The sequence below is a fragment of the Gigantopelta aegis genome, unplaced genomic scaffold, assembly GCF_016097555.1.
Source record: "Gigantopelta aegis isolate Gae_Host unplaced genomic scaffold, Gae_host_genome ctg5403_pilon_pilon:::debris, whole genome shotgun sequence".
NCBI lineage: Eukaryota > Metazoa > Mollusca > Gastropoda > Neomphalida > Peltospiridae > Gigantopelta > Gigantopelta aegis.
The window spans coordinates 5,244-20,019 of NW_024534389.1; the positions used below are offsets into that span (position 1 = coordinate 5,244).

The following is a 14,776-nucleotide window of genomic DNA, read 5'->3' on the forward strand; positions in this document are numbered from 1 at the left end:
CAATTCTAAAAGTTAAGGTGTGCACGCAGCTATTTTATCATCTGATAGAGAAAGATCGTGATATAGAGTAGCCATAACCATCCATCCCTGTTATATTATGCTAATCCAACGAGGGTAGAGGTGTTAGAGGTGGGTCTAAGACACAGACATACACACTGGCATATACATGCACACACACACACACACACACACACACACACATGCATACACAGACATACCCCCACAGACATACAGACATAAATACACACACAAAGAGAAAAACACACCCACAGACACACACGCATACATACACACACAGACACACACACACACACATACACACGCAGACACACACACGCACCCACACACACAAATACATACATAGATACACATAGACACAAACAAACACACATCTATACCAGTGGGCGATCACGTGACCTACGTCACGATATAGGTCATCGAGCTTTGTAATTCTTGCGACGGAGTGTCAAGAAGGTTAGCTGAATGTGGGTGCTGTCGGATTTCTTTCTTTAGTGTGTGTATTAGTGATTAATATGTGCATGTTTTAAAATCAATGAACTCGAAAATGATCGATGTAAAGGTATTTGACGTCAAACATAGGATTGTTGTGGTATTAGAGCGGAAAGAGAGAGAGAGAGAGAGAGAGAGAGAGAGAGAGAGAGAGATTGTATTATGCGAGCCTCGGACAGGCAGATAGATAGTGTATTCAGTGTTTTGGTGTGTGTGCGTATCGCTTGTGTGAATACAGAATACATTTGTAACTTGCATTGACATATTCACCAACCCGTACTATATATCGAGCAATGAAATCCAATAGCTGACCTTTCTATCGACAACCGATGTAAAATATGTGTTTGCAATCATTTTAGATATAGAGATTGTTCAAATCAAACCAATTATCAAAATAAAAATATACTTACATCGATCTTCAGTCCATATTCTATCCCGTAATTTCAGCACTACGTATTGTCGATGATATTTCGAAACCAGGAAGTATATACGATCAATGTTGTTTCTTTGCATGTTACTCAGCAATGAGCTGCGGGAAATAGGTCAGTGGTAATGGCCTGATGCGTGGTATTATAGGTAGCACTATACCAATTAATTTCCGGCGGGGTCGAAGTTCGAGGTGCACCGAACTTTTGATAGAGAAATTAACACCACAAGTCCTGTGATTTGTTATAAATGTGAGTGTGTTGGTTGTAAAAAAAAAAAGTTTCATCTGGGCTAAAAATGTATACACTTTTTATTCATCTAGTACCACTGTGTCAAGTAGCCTTGTGTTTGGAACATGTATGGTGTACATGTAAAAAAAAGTACTAAATTTTGTTGCGAAACTAGGGGTGTTATACCGAAAATGAGCCATGAAAGGTACCATTTTCTGCAGTTAATACTTTGAGGTAGGGGTTGTAGTACTGATATTTATGGGTCATAGTTTGGTTGATATATTGCATATAGTGTTTTTAAACACAAACGTTAACATGGGATTTGAATTGGTATAGTCCAACCTATAAAGGCCCTGCCATGTGCTATCACGTCTGTCGTATGGTGCATATAAAAGATCCCTTGCTACTTGTAACATTTGTTAACTACGCTATGTGCCATCACGTCTGTCGTATGGTGCATATAAAAGATCCCTTGCTACTTGTAACATTTGTTAACTACGCTGTGTGCTATCACGTCTGTCGAATGGTGCATATAAAAGATCCCTTGCTACTTGTAACATTTGTTAACTACGCTGTGTGCTATCACGTCTGTCGTATGGTGCATATAAAAGATCCCTTGCTACTTGTAACATTTGTTAACTACGCTATGTGCCATCACGTCTGTCGTATGGTGCATATAAAAGATCCCTTGCTACTTGTAACATTTGTTAACTACGCTGTGTGCTATCGCGTCTGTCGAATGGTGCATATAAAAGATCCCTTGCTACTTGTAACATTTGTTAACTACATCTGTCGATTGATTTCAGTGCACTGTATTGACACTAAATGTATACAAAGTTTCAATAGGAACTCCAATCAATTGAAAGTACACACGCGGAGACGGGCGTAGATCAGATTGAATGATATACAAGCTGTATATAGCTTCGATTGCCTGGATAGTATCTATACTCTGTCAAAAACGAAACGCATAGGTGATAGGGAAAGAAGAAAAGTGTTTGATTTTACAAAATATCGTTTTTCTACAGTGTTGCTGAATGACCATATTTGTTGATGTCCTGGAATGGGACAGCGTGCCCAAATGCACCCTAAAACAAATTTAACGCACGTATATAGCTTCGATTGCCTGCTTAGTATCTATATTGCACCGTGTTCTCATTATACCATACATATACGTGTTCTATGGGTGGTATTACGTATAGTGTCAGACTGAATGACATACACGCTGTATATAGCTTCGATTGCCTGCTTAGTATCTACATTGTACCGTTTTCTCATTATACCATACATATACGTGTTCTGTGAGTGGTTATTACGGTTAGTGTCAGATTGAATGATATACAAGCTGTATATAGCTTCGATTGCCTGCTTAGTATCTATATTGCACCGTGTTCTCATTATACCATACATATACGTGTTCTATGGGTGGTATTACGTATAGTGTCAGACTGAATGACATACACGCTGTATATAGCTTCGATTGCCTGCTTAGTATCTACATTGTACCGTTTTCTCATTATACCATACATATACGTGTTCTGTGAGTGGTTATTACGGTTAGTGTCAGATTGAATGATATACAAGCAGTATATAGCTTCGATTGCCTGCTTAGTATCTATATTGCACCGTTTTCTCATTATACCATACATATACGTGTTATATGGGTGGTATTACGTTTAGTGTCAGATTGAGTGATATACAAGCTGTATATAGGTTTGATTTGTTCCATGCTTGCTGTCAGTTGAGCTATCTCGGTATCGCCCGGGCCCGGAGTACAAGGAACCTGCAGTACATGTCGGTATTGGACTACTTGACAAGGCCATGTTCCATGCTTGCTGTCAGTTGAGCTATCTCGGTATCGCCCGAGCCCGGGGTACACAGAACCTGTATTACATGTCGGTATGGGACTACTTGACAAGGCCATGTTCCATGCTTGCTGTCAGTTGAGCTATCTCGGCATCGCCCGAGCCCGGGGTACACATAACCGGTATTACATGTCGGTATGGGACTACTTGACAAGGCCATGTTCCATGCTTGCTGTCAGTTGAGCTATCTCGGTATCGCCCGAGCCCGGGGTACACAGAACCTGTATTACATGTCGGTATGGGACTACTTGCCAAGGCCATGTTCCACACTTGCTGTCAATTGAGCTATCTCGGTATCGCCCGGGCCCGGGGTACACAGAACCTGCAGTACATATCGGTATGGGACTACTTGACAAGGCCATGTTCCCTGCTTGCTTTCAGTTGAGCTATCTCGGTATCGCCCGAGCCCGAGGTACACAGAACCTGCAGTACATATCGGTATGGGACTACTTGACAAGGCCATGTTCCCTCCTTGCTTTCAGTTGAGCTATCTCGGCATCGCCCGAGCCCGGGGTACACAGAACCTGCAGTACATGTCGGTATGGGACTACTTGACAAGGCCATGTTCCACACTTGCTGTCAATTGAGCTATCTCGGTATCGCCCGGGCCCGGGGTACACAGAACCTGCAGTACATATCGGTATGGGACTACTTGACAAGGCCATGTTCCCTGCTTGCTTTCAGTTGAGCTATCTCGGTATCGCCCGAGCCCGGGGTACACAGAACCTGTATTACATGTCGGTATGGGACTACTTGACAAGGCCGTGTTCCATGCTTGCTGTCAGTTGAGCTGTCTCGGTATCGCCCGAGCCCGGGGTACACAGAACCTGCAGTACATGTCGGTATTGGACTACTTGACAAGGCCGTGGTCCATGCTTGCTGTCAGTTGAGCTATCTCGGTATCGCCCGAGCCCGGGGTACACAGAACCTGCAGTACATGTCGGTATTGGACTACTTGACAAGGCCGTGTTCCATGCTTGCTGTCAGTTGAGCTATCTCGGTATCGCCCGTGCCCGGGGTACACAGAACCTGCAGTACATGTCGGTATTGGACTACTTGACAAGGCCGTGGTCCGTGCTTGCTGTCAGTTGAGCTATCTCGGTATCGCCCGAGCCCGGGGTACACAGAACCTGTATTACATGTCTGTATGGGACTACTTGACAAGGCCGTGGTCCATGCTTGCTGTCAGTTGAGCCATCTTGGTATCGCCCGGGGTTCAGGTTCAAGTTCTTTACTGCGTTAAGTTCTACAGCTTAATGGCATAAAAAAACAGTATTGAACCTATAAATTAATATATACCTGTATATACAATAGTGCAGTGCAATGGTGGAGAGTGACTTAAACATGTACACAGATATTGTTAAGCTATAATTAAAATCGCATGTAGTACAGTATAGCAATGTGGTAATATAATATAATTTAATATAAATGTACAGTATCGTTAACTACTATTGATAATAAAGGGGCATATGGGTATTTATAATAATATATAAATGGCCATATATAAGTAATTAATATAGTGTTTGTTTCTCTACTTCGATTCGCCTGTAATAAATATTTTCCAAGGTTATGTATCTCCTTTCAGTAGTTAAAAGCTGTATTAATTTGAAAAAAGAAAGAAATGTTTTATTTAACGACGCACTCAACACATTTTATTTACGGTTATATGGCGTCAGACATATGGTTAAGGACCACACAGATTTTGAGAGGAAACCCGCTGTCGCCACTACATGGGCTACTGCATCCCACAGGCAGGAGAGCACAAACCATGGCCTTTGTTGAACCAGTTATGGAACACTGATCGGTGCAAGTGGTTTACACCTACCCATTGAGCCTTGCGGAGCTCTCACTCAGTGTTTGTTTATCGTCTGTCCATGAAGATCAGTTGTGTCCTGGGGCGTATCCAAAGAGGAAATAGCGCCGAGGCAAACCCAGACCTGTAATATAAATGTCAGTGTCATGGGAAAAATAAAATAAATCCGGGGGAATTCCAGACGAGGTGCTTGCCTCATGCTGGCTACGTCATTGGTAGCCTACCAGTGAATAGTTCAAGGTCAAATAAGACATTACTGTCAAATTAACTGAGTATTCGACTATCGGTGTATGTGGGTCAGAAATGTACCATTTTAAATTAAAATATGGAATACATTATTTTACAAAATATTTTATTTTTTTTAATATATTTTTAAAAGGGTGGTCATACTGCAGCAGTTGGTAAGATAATGAGTCTATTTTCATTATTACAGTCACAGACCTCGGAAACTGACTGGAGCTTGAAATCAACATCCGGGATTTCGATCACGTGACTGCGACTGATTAACGTAAACTTGTGGGCGCGAACAGTCGTGTGTGTGTGTGTGTGTGTGCATGTGTTTGTGTGTGTGTGTGTGTGTCTGTGTACATGTCGGTGTGTGTGTAACCATGTGTGTATGTCACTGTGTGTGTGTGTGTGTGTGTGGTGTGGTGTGTGTGTGTGTGTGTGTCACTGTGTGTGATGTGGTATGTATGTCACTGTGTATGTGTGTGTGTGTGTGTGTGTGTGTGTGTGTGTGTACATGTTACTGTGTGTAACCATGTGTGTATGTCACTGTGTGTGTCTGCAAGTCAGTGTGTGTGTGCAAGTCAGTATGTGTGTAACCATGTGTGTGTATATATCAGTGTGTGTGTGTGTGTTTGTGTAACCATGTGTGCGTGTGTGTGTGTGTGTGTGTCTGTAACCATGTCTGTGTGTAACCGCGCGCGCGCGCGTGTGTGTGTGTGTAACCGTGTGTGTGTGTGTAACCATGTATCTGTGTAACCGTGTGTGTGTGTGTGTGTGTGTGTGTAACCATGTGTGTGTATGTGTGTGTGTGTGTGTAAATTAGTCGCCTATGATTTCCCACAAATACCTTCACACAAACAAAACATGAGTGCGCATACATGCAAACATTTAACCACAAATACCTTCACGCAAACACGTATGCATGCACGCAGGCACGTACGCAAATATATTATACACATACATAAATGTATGATGTCCTAATACTCTGCCGTCCGATAGATAGACAGGCATGTACATTCGAACAGCAGAGTACTCGGGCTAAAATTTATATTTATGTGGGACTTTTCACAATGGCTAAACATTTACGTGAACACCGGAATATGATATAAATAGATATAAATCATGCGATCGGGATGTTCTGATTCCTAGATGCGAACTGTATAGACGTTTTACTACGTAAGGTACTTAATTTATTTATTTATTTCTATGATGTTTGTCAAGTGCCGTGAATGCATGCATAAAGGCACACAGAGAACATGCAGTTTCGGTATCGATTCGTCCACTGACGATTCGTCCACTCGCTCGTACATTATCTCGCATGTCACGATGTGGTAAATAGGTAATGCAAGCCTCCGCGTCGGAAGACTTTATTACACCCCCCCCCCCCCCTCATGTCATGTTCTCCTTCAATGGCGTACATAATATCCACTGTACCATCCCTCGTCACATGTTATCCCCATATGCCTAATAACCTCGAAATAAAATAAAAACTCGTCTTCAATTCCAATATAATTAAATGTACATTAAAAAACAATTCAACAAAACAACAAATGTCATTCAAACAAAGCGTGTTGTTTTAGACGCGACTTGATTCAACTTTCCGGATCTCGTTTCACGGACTGCGGTTTTGTGTTTCCGTTGACTGGTGATCGCATTGAGTCAGTTTTGTCGGAATCGAACGAAAGGATCGGCGATCTACGTAACCCCCCCCCCCCCCCCCAAAAAAAAAAAAACCCACAAAAAACAACAACAGCGCACTTACTGAAATGTGCATCTGCTAGATCGGGGAACTTTCTCGGATTGAATCATATCTAAAACTAGGTTGTAGAATCGAACTTTTTGTTGAACTTTGGAGTAATCATCTATCAACAATCGGAGAAGTTGGGTCATAACCCCTACCCACCCCCCTGTGAAAATCTCAACGGATTTACACGATTTGGAAAAACGACCCTTAGAGACCCAGAAAAATCGGAAAATCCGGCATATGCCGGAACACTTTCACCCATGGAAATGTACTGGGGAAATAAAAACCCAGTGGACGAATCGTCCGGAACTGATTTTTTGTAGTGGACGAATCGTCTCGAGTTGACTGGTGATCGCATTTGGACGAATTTTCAGTGGACGAATCGTCCGTGGACAAATTGTCCAGTGGACGAATCGACTGCATCCCAAAAACGTGTACTCACCGAAGCCATGTTGAATATTGCATTGTGGGAAATTTGTGTCCTCGTCATCACTGCGACCTCTGACCTTCACCTTTCCGCGAGGATTTAAAATAATCGTGTCATGGGGAATCCCGAAAGTATTGTTCTATGTAAGTATTTCAATTTCGCACTTTTCATTGATTTTTTTACACAAATGTATTACAGGTGAGTTTACTAATCCATATTACTGTCTATTTTATTAGCTTTAAAGTCAGGAATGTCCCTTTAATAATAATTATTTGGAAAATATATTTATAAATAATCGCGTTTGACGTCTGGTTCCAAACTATATCCTTCATGCAACAGTAATTATAAGAGGTCGACTGCCATTGGTCAACTGTTACAATGTTAACACAGTAAGAAGGCGTGGACATAAATGAACACACTTGTGATTGGTTGAATAAATTATGTAACTGTAAGCAGTCTTGTTTCTGACGTTTGTGAGTTCGAAACTACTGTCAAAGATAAATAATTTAGTAGATAGCTGTAACCAGCGCCTTCCAACATAACAGATACTCCTAAGGCTTATGTCTGCTATGCTTCTATGCAGTGAGACTCATGCAAAAGTTGAGAACTTGTAGTTGACACATATTCTTTTTATCTCCATTGAAGTCTTAGATGACCCAATACACAGCAAAACGGTATCCACATGTCAAGGCATGTCAACAAAGCAACCAATTAACTAAATAAACAATCATTGTATATAGATTGTCCCCCGGCATTGAAAAGTGAGGGGGATGCGTCCCCCACCGATCGACGCCCATGGTTTGCTTGCCTGTGTATGTATTCGGCTGTTTTACAATAAAGTGACCATATCATGATTTGGTATATCATGCTATCCTACAATGAAATATTGTGGTCCAACACATCAGACATCACTGTATGGTTTGTATTTGGGCATATGAGTCACACCTAACTGTGTGGAGTATTTCAGGTCTCTCATTTCAATAAAACAAATTGCACACTGAGCCAATTAGTGGGTCAAATTAGGGTACTTTTTGTCGTTATAGATTTCTATTTTAATTTTTACCAAAATCATCTCTTTGTTGTAAAAATGTATTGAATACGTTTTGTGTTAAAATTGCAGGGGTTTGCAGATAATTCAATTCTCTTTAAACTGAAAGTACATGTAATTTTATAAAAATTGGTGGTCCGGTTCAAACGTTATTGCAATTTATGTAAATGTACGAGTTTGATATGCTTTTGTAAAATACAGTCTATACGTCATGCTATATGGAGATTAAGTCTTCAAAAATTAAGTGAAATTAAATCATGTTGCATTGAATTTTCTCACAAATAATTGGTATTTATGATTTAGGAATAAAAGGTGCAATCTTTTTTTAAAGTTACAAAAGCATAACAAAATTCAGGATTCTCTGATTTAGTTTTTATTTTTGTATTTTTTTTATATTTTGTCATGGTGTTATAGTAACAATGTTGTAACTACTTTTCGTTGGCAGATGAAAAAGAGTCATAACCTTTTTCTCAGTGATATTTGTTCAACAAAATTTTGGATTTACAAATTTCAAACATTATACATTAAAAAAATATAAGTTTTGAGTATCACAAGAAACTTAATTTTTGGACCCATGTGGAAATGAATGGTGCCCGTTATTGTAAAATATCCGGTTATTAAGTGTTTGTATTTATTTATGTTTTTAATAGTTGAATCTGGACTGGAGGTAACTACGAAACATGACGTCACAAATTAGCACCACAGACTGGCAGTCGGGGAAAGAATTTGCAGACGAACTTGTACATGCTGGAACACGAGATCGCCTGTGACGTCACGTTTAGAGTTGGGGACGAGCAGACGACAGTTCGAGCCCACAGGTTTATGTTAATCAGTCGCAGTCACGTGTTCTCAGCAATGTTGTGTGGTTCAATGGCTGAGACTGGCGAGATTGAAATCCCGGATGTTGATCCCGATGTCTTTCGTCTGATGCTGAGGTTTGTAATATGTAGTAAAATATGTATTAGAGAATAGTGTTATCACAAACGGTATTTGATGTGTTTGTTAAAATAATTATGATGTATTGAGTTATCACCGACTCAAGTTTCTAAACAAATTGATTTAAATGCATTGCTATCTATACATATTACATGTATGTTGATGCATTTTGTATGAATATATGTGTGTAGGGCCTATAATATCATGTAATAGAAAAAATTTAGCATTATGCACGCCGCTTCATTGGGGGAACTTAATTACTGAAAAAGGGAAGGGGATATTTTATAGAACAATTACAGATAGCCTCGACCTAGTCCCGGATTTATTATTATTATTATTTTGCATTAAGCACGTGCATACTGTGCGCAATAGGCGCTACACCTTTGTGTACAGATTAGAGAGGGCCTCATAGGAGACCAGTCACCTTGTACTGAATGCATTTACCATCTGAAAATAAAGAATTTTATTATTATTATTTATTATTGGTGGTTTAGTGGTTAAGCCATTAGCCTTAAGACTGAGAGGTCCTCGGCCCCAGATAAGGTAGCTGTGTACTTCACGTGATCTTAGCGCTAATTGGGTCGCTTCATAAAACGGGGTCCTGGTTCGCATCCAGGTGCGAGATATAACTTGCACTTCTCTGGATTTGCACTCCCCAGTCAACATTATACGTTTAGTGAGATCATAATGTTTAGTGGATACGTGTAAAGACTACTACACTACCTTCTCTCTCACACAACACTAACCCTCTGTCCTGGACAGACAGCTCAGAAAGCTAAAATGTGTGTGTATGTGTATGTGCGTGTGCGTGTGCGTGCGTGCGTGCGTGAGTACAAATATACATACATACATACATACATAAATACATACATAATGTGGGTTGCCCACCCCCACACCACCCCACCTCAATATAAAATCCTGGCTACGCCAGTGCCTGTATTGGACATAGCAAGAAAACAAACAGGATTTTATAGTGGGGTGGCGTGTGTGTGTGTGTGTGTGTGTGTGTGTGTGTGTGTGTACGTACGTACGTACGTACGTACATACCCCACCACTACCCCATACCACCCCAATATAAAATCCACCCCAATATAAAATCCTGGCTACGCCAGTGCCTGTATTGGATATAAGCCATAAAACAAACTGAAAAGAATAAATGAAATGTGATCTTACTCAATTGTGTTAAAGTTTAAAGGTCCCACGCTTATAGCACATTATTAATATACAGTATATAAAACAAATACATAAACATTACAGTATTAAAAATAAAAAACAAAAAAGTGACTTTTTGTAAAACGCTTGGGGAAAAAACTCACTGCTCAGTCGATTTGACCCGCATCAGACCTGTGACGTAGCATCCGGTGTTCTGTTAGTAGGTCAACATGCCGACAGCAGATTTTTCGAAAAACAGCCGATTCTTAACGGACGCTAGTTTGGACATTTTGGTCATATCACATTTGTACATCTACTCTAATGGTACCTCGATTGGCGAGGAACTGGTAGATAAGCACGTTAATCTAGTTACCTACCTACCTGTGAGAAGCAGGACACAAGTTCAGTCACGACTTTTGAAAGTGGGATATTAACAATATTAAAAATATGTGTACAGATCGGAAAGCATTTAAAACAACAAGCAGAATAAATTATTATTATTTTATTGATTAATATCACATAAAATAGGGATCTGAATTTATTGTTTTAGACAGATCGGTATGATGCAATGCAGGTATGAACACATACAGATAATAATACTACCACGACGTTACTACAGGTGTTATTCATTTTAAGCTTTCAAAGAGGCGCGATTATTTCCTAACACTTTCTGTGGTGTCCTTATTACTGGGGAACTGCCGTCATTGTTTAAAAAGGTGACCACTGGCAGACAGTAGAGTGGGTTGTCATGCCACGACCAGAAGAGGTCAGGCCCTTTCTAAGGCTCCTATGGGCAACCTAGGGAGACACCACAGCATCGTAGAGGTCTAATTAACGAGTTACTGTCGATTCACTTAATGTCAAAACCTATATTAGCTCTGCCATTTACTTTTTGACCGACCGTTCAAAATTGCGCCAAATTCCCTCAATCAAAATTGCGCATCTTTTCTCTTTGGCATATAACTGCTCCATTCAAAATCCCATAGCACCACCACCACACACCCCGCCTGCTACCGACATGGTCGGGCTGCAGGCGGTCCATTCTCTCCCCCCCCCCCCCCCCACCCCCCACCTTTCCTGTCATGAACGACAGGCGTGCGCTACAACAGCTTGTTCTGAATGTGCACGTAAAACTCTATGACCTGACCTGACCAGACAGTAGAGGTATGATCGCATGCCGGTGTAGACAGTAGGGGCAAAATCACGCGCCGGTGTAGACAGTAGGGGCAAGATCGCGCTCCGGTGTAGACAGTAGGGGCAAAATCGCGCTCCAGTGTAGACAGAGCTAATTACTACATGAACCGTTCTTTTGTTAGAAATTGAATTGCATCCGAAGTCCGGAATTATCGAACAGACGGCATTCTGGTGTCGACAGAGGGGGTTTTCTCCTAATAAATTAACGGTAGCAGAACGGGACTTTACAACTCTGCCGGTTTACATAGATGTCGGTGTGGACACTGTGTGTGTGTGTGTGTGTGTGTGTGTGTGCGTGCCTCTATGTGTGTGTGTCTGTCTCTCTCTCTCTCTCTCTCTCTCTCTCTCTCTCTCTCTCTCTCTCTCTCTCTCTCTCTCTCTCTCTCTCTCTCTCTATATATATATATATATATATATATATATATATATATATATATATATATATAGACACAAACACACACACGCACGCACAAAATTGTATTTAATTATGAAATACAAGCTCCGTATTTTTTATCGTTCTAGGCTTGGTACCCTCCACTGGCGTAGGCAGGATTTTATATTGGGATTGGGGGGGGGGGGGGGGGGGATGGGGGACAACCCACACTATGTATATACATGTGTATGTATGATTTTATAAAATTTAATAGTTTAAAAAAAAAAATGTTTGATGGGGCCCAGACAGCACAACTACGTTGGCCCAACGTCGCCACGGCCGGCACTATCGCTGTCGCCGGCCTAACGTTGCCATGACGTTGGCAAATGGTTGGTTCGGGCCGATCTCGCCCCACCTTGCGACCGCGTGATGAAAACTCTGATCTTCACCTTCAGAAGTCAATCATTTGTGTTTGAACAGAAAATATTTCCAGCATTAATTTCGGGAATTTAACCAGTCACGTAAGTATTTGGAACACGATATAAAATCTTAATGAATATGAATACTTTCTGATTCAGAAAATGTATGGATTTATATGTAAGGTTATGTATAAATAGTTTTAAAAAAACAAAAAAAAAACGCATTGAAGCATTTGCGTCGAATTTACTTCTGCTTCAAGGCGTCTGCTCGACGTTGGCACAACGTTGCACCGACGTTAGCAAAATACTCAAGTTAGAAAAACAAATACCGGACATTACATTTGGTATCATAATTAATTAAACTAGAAAACAATTATCAACATTAAATATTTATAGTATGGAAATTCAAAACCAAAGATTAGGCCATTATAAATATTTTACAAAGGAAATTTTAAATAGACAAAATTAGGCCTCTATTTAAAAAAAAAAATGTAATTATAATAAATTTAATTAATAATTCTGTATTTAAATAATAGAAAAAGAAATCTCAGCTTGTTTGGAAAAAATACCAAGCAAAATAAAGCAATAAAAAAATATTTTTAAAATCTTGTTATTAAGATCTTATCATTCCAGGGAACATTTTGTTTTCAAAATCTTGTTATTAAGACCTTATCATTCCAGGGAACATTTTGTTTTCAAAATCTTGATTAGTGGCATTTCTTGTCTATTGAAAATTGATTAGCAACTACTGTTTAATATTTTAAAATTGTGTAGCGGTCTCTAATACTTGTGTAGCAAATCACGACTCGATACTGAACAAAATGTTACCTGTATTCTCTCCCCCTCTTCTCTCTCACTGTTTTCCTTTCTTATTTTATTTTTCAAAAAGATAAACATCTCTTTATGAATTATGCTATGATTATATTATATATTTGTTTAATTTAATATATTTGATGACGTTAAAAACATATTGGAAGACAGTGATTCAGGGCTCCCCAAGCCTGACATTGTCATTGATCTGGGGATAATACAAGTTATAATAAAAAACTATATATTTATATTGGCACTATTGGCATCTACAAAGTGATATTGAAAATTTCAGGCAGTCTACTTGAAATGTTATTAGTAAGGTGTCTGAACATAATGCATTATATTATTTGTTCATACATTTTTTTTTTTAAATCTTTCAAAATATTTATTCTAAATCCTGTGACATATTCTAACAAATAGTATAAATCTGTAATGTGTGATTTTAATATGCATGTTAAGAGCTGAACAATTAATGTAACATCCACTTGCAACATATTTGATGATATTTAATGCTGCTGTATTTATGTATTACATATAGGTTGCCTATTTGAATTCTTTGGACGCATAACACCAAAGGATGTAATTGAGATAATGATGGAGTGCATATTCACCCAGTCCTTCGTCTGTCAGTACAACTGGGTTGGCAGGAGAAAGAAAAAAACGGCATCGGGAAATTAATTCTCAGAAAGGTGATAAAAGGTATTATTATCCCTAATATTATGGTTCAAAATATCTTGGTACGTATCAAAGTGTTACGTCCCACTTGACATTACAAATGATCACCGTCTGCATTCTTATACAATGATTTCTCAGTTTAAAACATAATTATTTGGGTAATAAATAGGATATTAAACTTGAACTAATTTTTATTTGTCACTCACTAAGGCAAATAAAAATCATTTCATTTGTGACATACACTTGATAAGAAATGGACACTCGTTTAAGATCCTATAATAAACTGTACACCGACATGAAATATCTATTTTTTGTTAGAAATTTGTTAGTATATATTAAGTTTACAATTATTAATTTTGCTAATAATTTAAGTTAAAATCCATTAATTCAATATTTTCAACTTCTAATTTCTTCAAGCTATAATAATTGGGTTAACATAATTATACATCTAATAAGTTGAAAATATGTATTTAATATTTGCCATTTCTTATTTTCTGAAGATGCTGCCAAAAACAGCAACATGAAAGAGGCAGGAGCGGAACTGCATCTTAGAGATTGGTTAAGATATGCATGTGACCGAAGTGAGGGCCGCAAAAAGAAGTGAGTTTTTGCCATCATATTTTACTGTTTTCAGTTTATAATTTTATTAGGGCTATTCTTTTTAAAAGTCATTTCAGTATTTTTTAATAAGGCGTATCATAAAATATTGTTTGTTTCCGGTTACCCGACCGACCCTAATTTGAACCTGCTGACCATAGAACTTTTTTTGTATATCCAAAAATGTTTTTTTTAATATAACAACGATTTCCACGAAAACATTCCAAAACTATCACAAGCACCAATTTGGTGTCATTTAGGGGATAACCCTACTGTGTTTTCCGATTTGCGGACATATATCGGTGGTTTTACTGTCGCAATTTTAGTTTTAT

The 14,776-nt window shown here is 39.1% G+C and overlaps 1 long non-coding RNA gene across 1 annotated transcript; it reads left to right on the forward strand.

The window, feature by feature from the left end:
• The first annotated feature begins 460 nt into the window (after nt 1–460).
• Nucleotides 461–14,447, forward strand: LOC121366356. The gene is made up of 6 exons (XR_005957147.1): nt 461–514; nt 5,275–5,349; nt 8,939–9,223; nt 12,218–12,464; nt 13,711–13,871; nt 14,348–14,447. It is a non-coding gene; the product is annotated as an uncharacterized LOC121366356 (long non-coding RNA).
• The last annotated feature ends 329 nt before the right edge of the window (nt 14,448–14,776 follow it).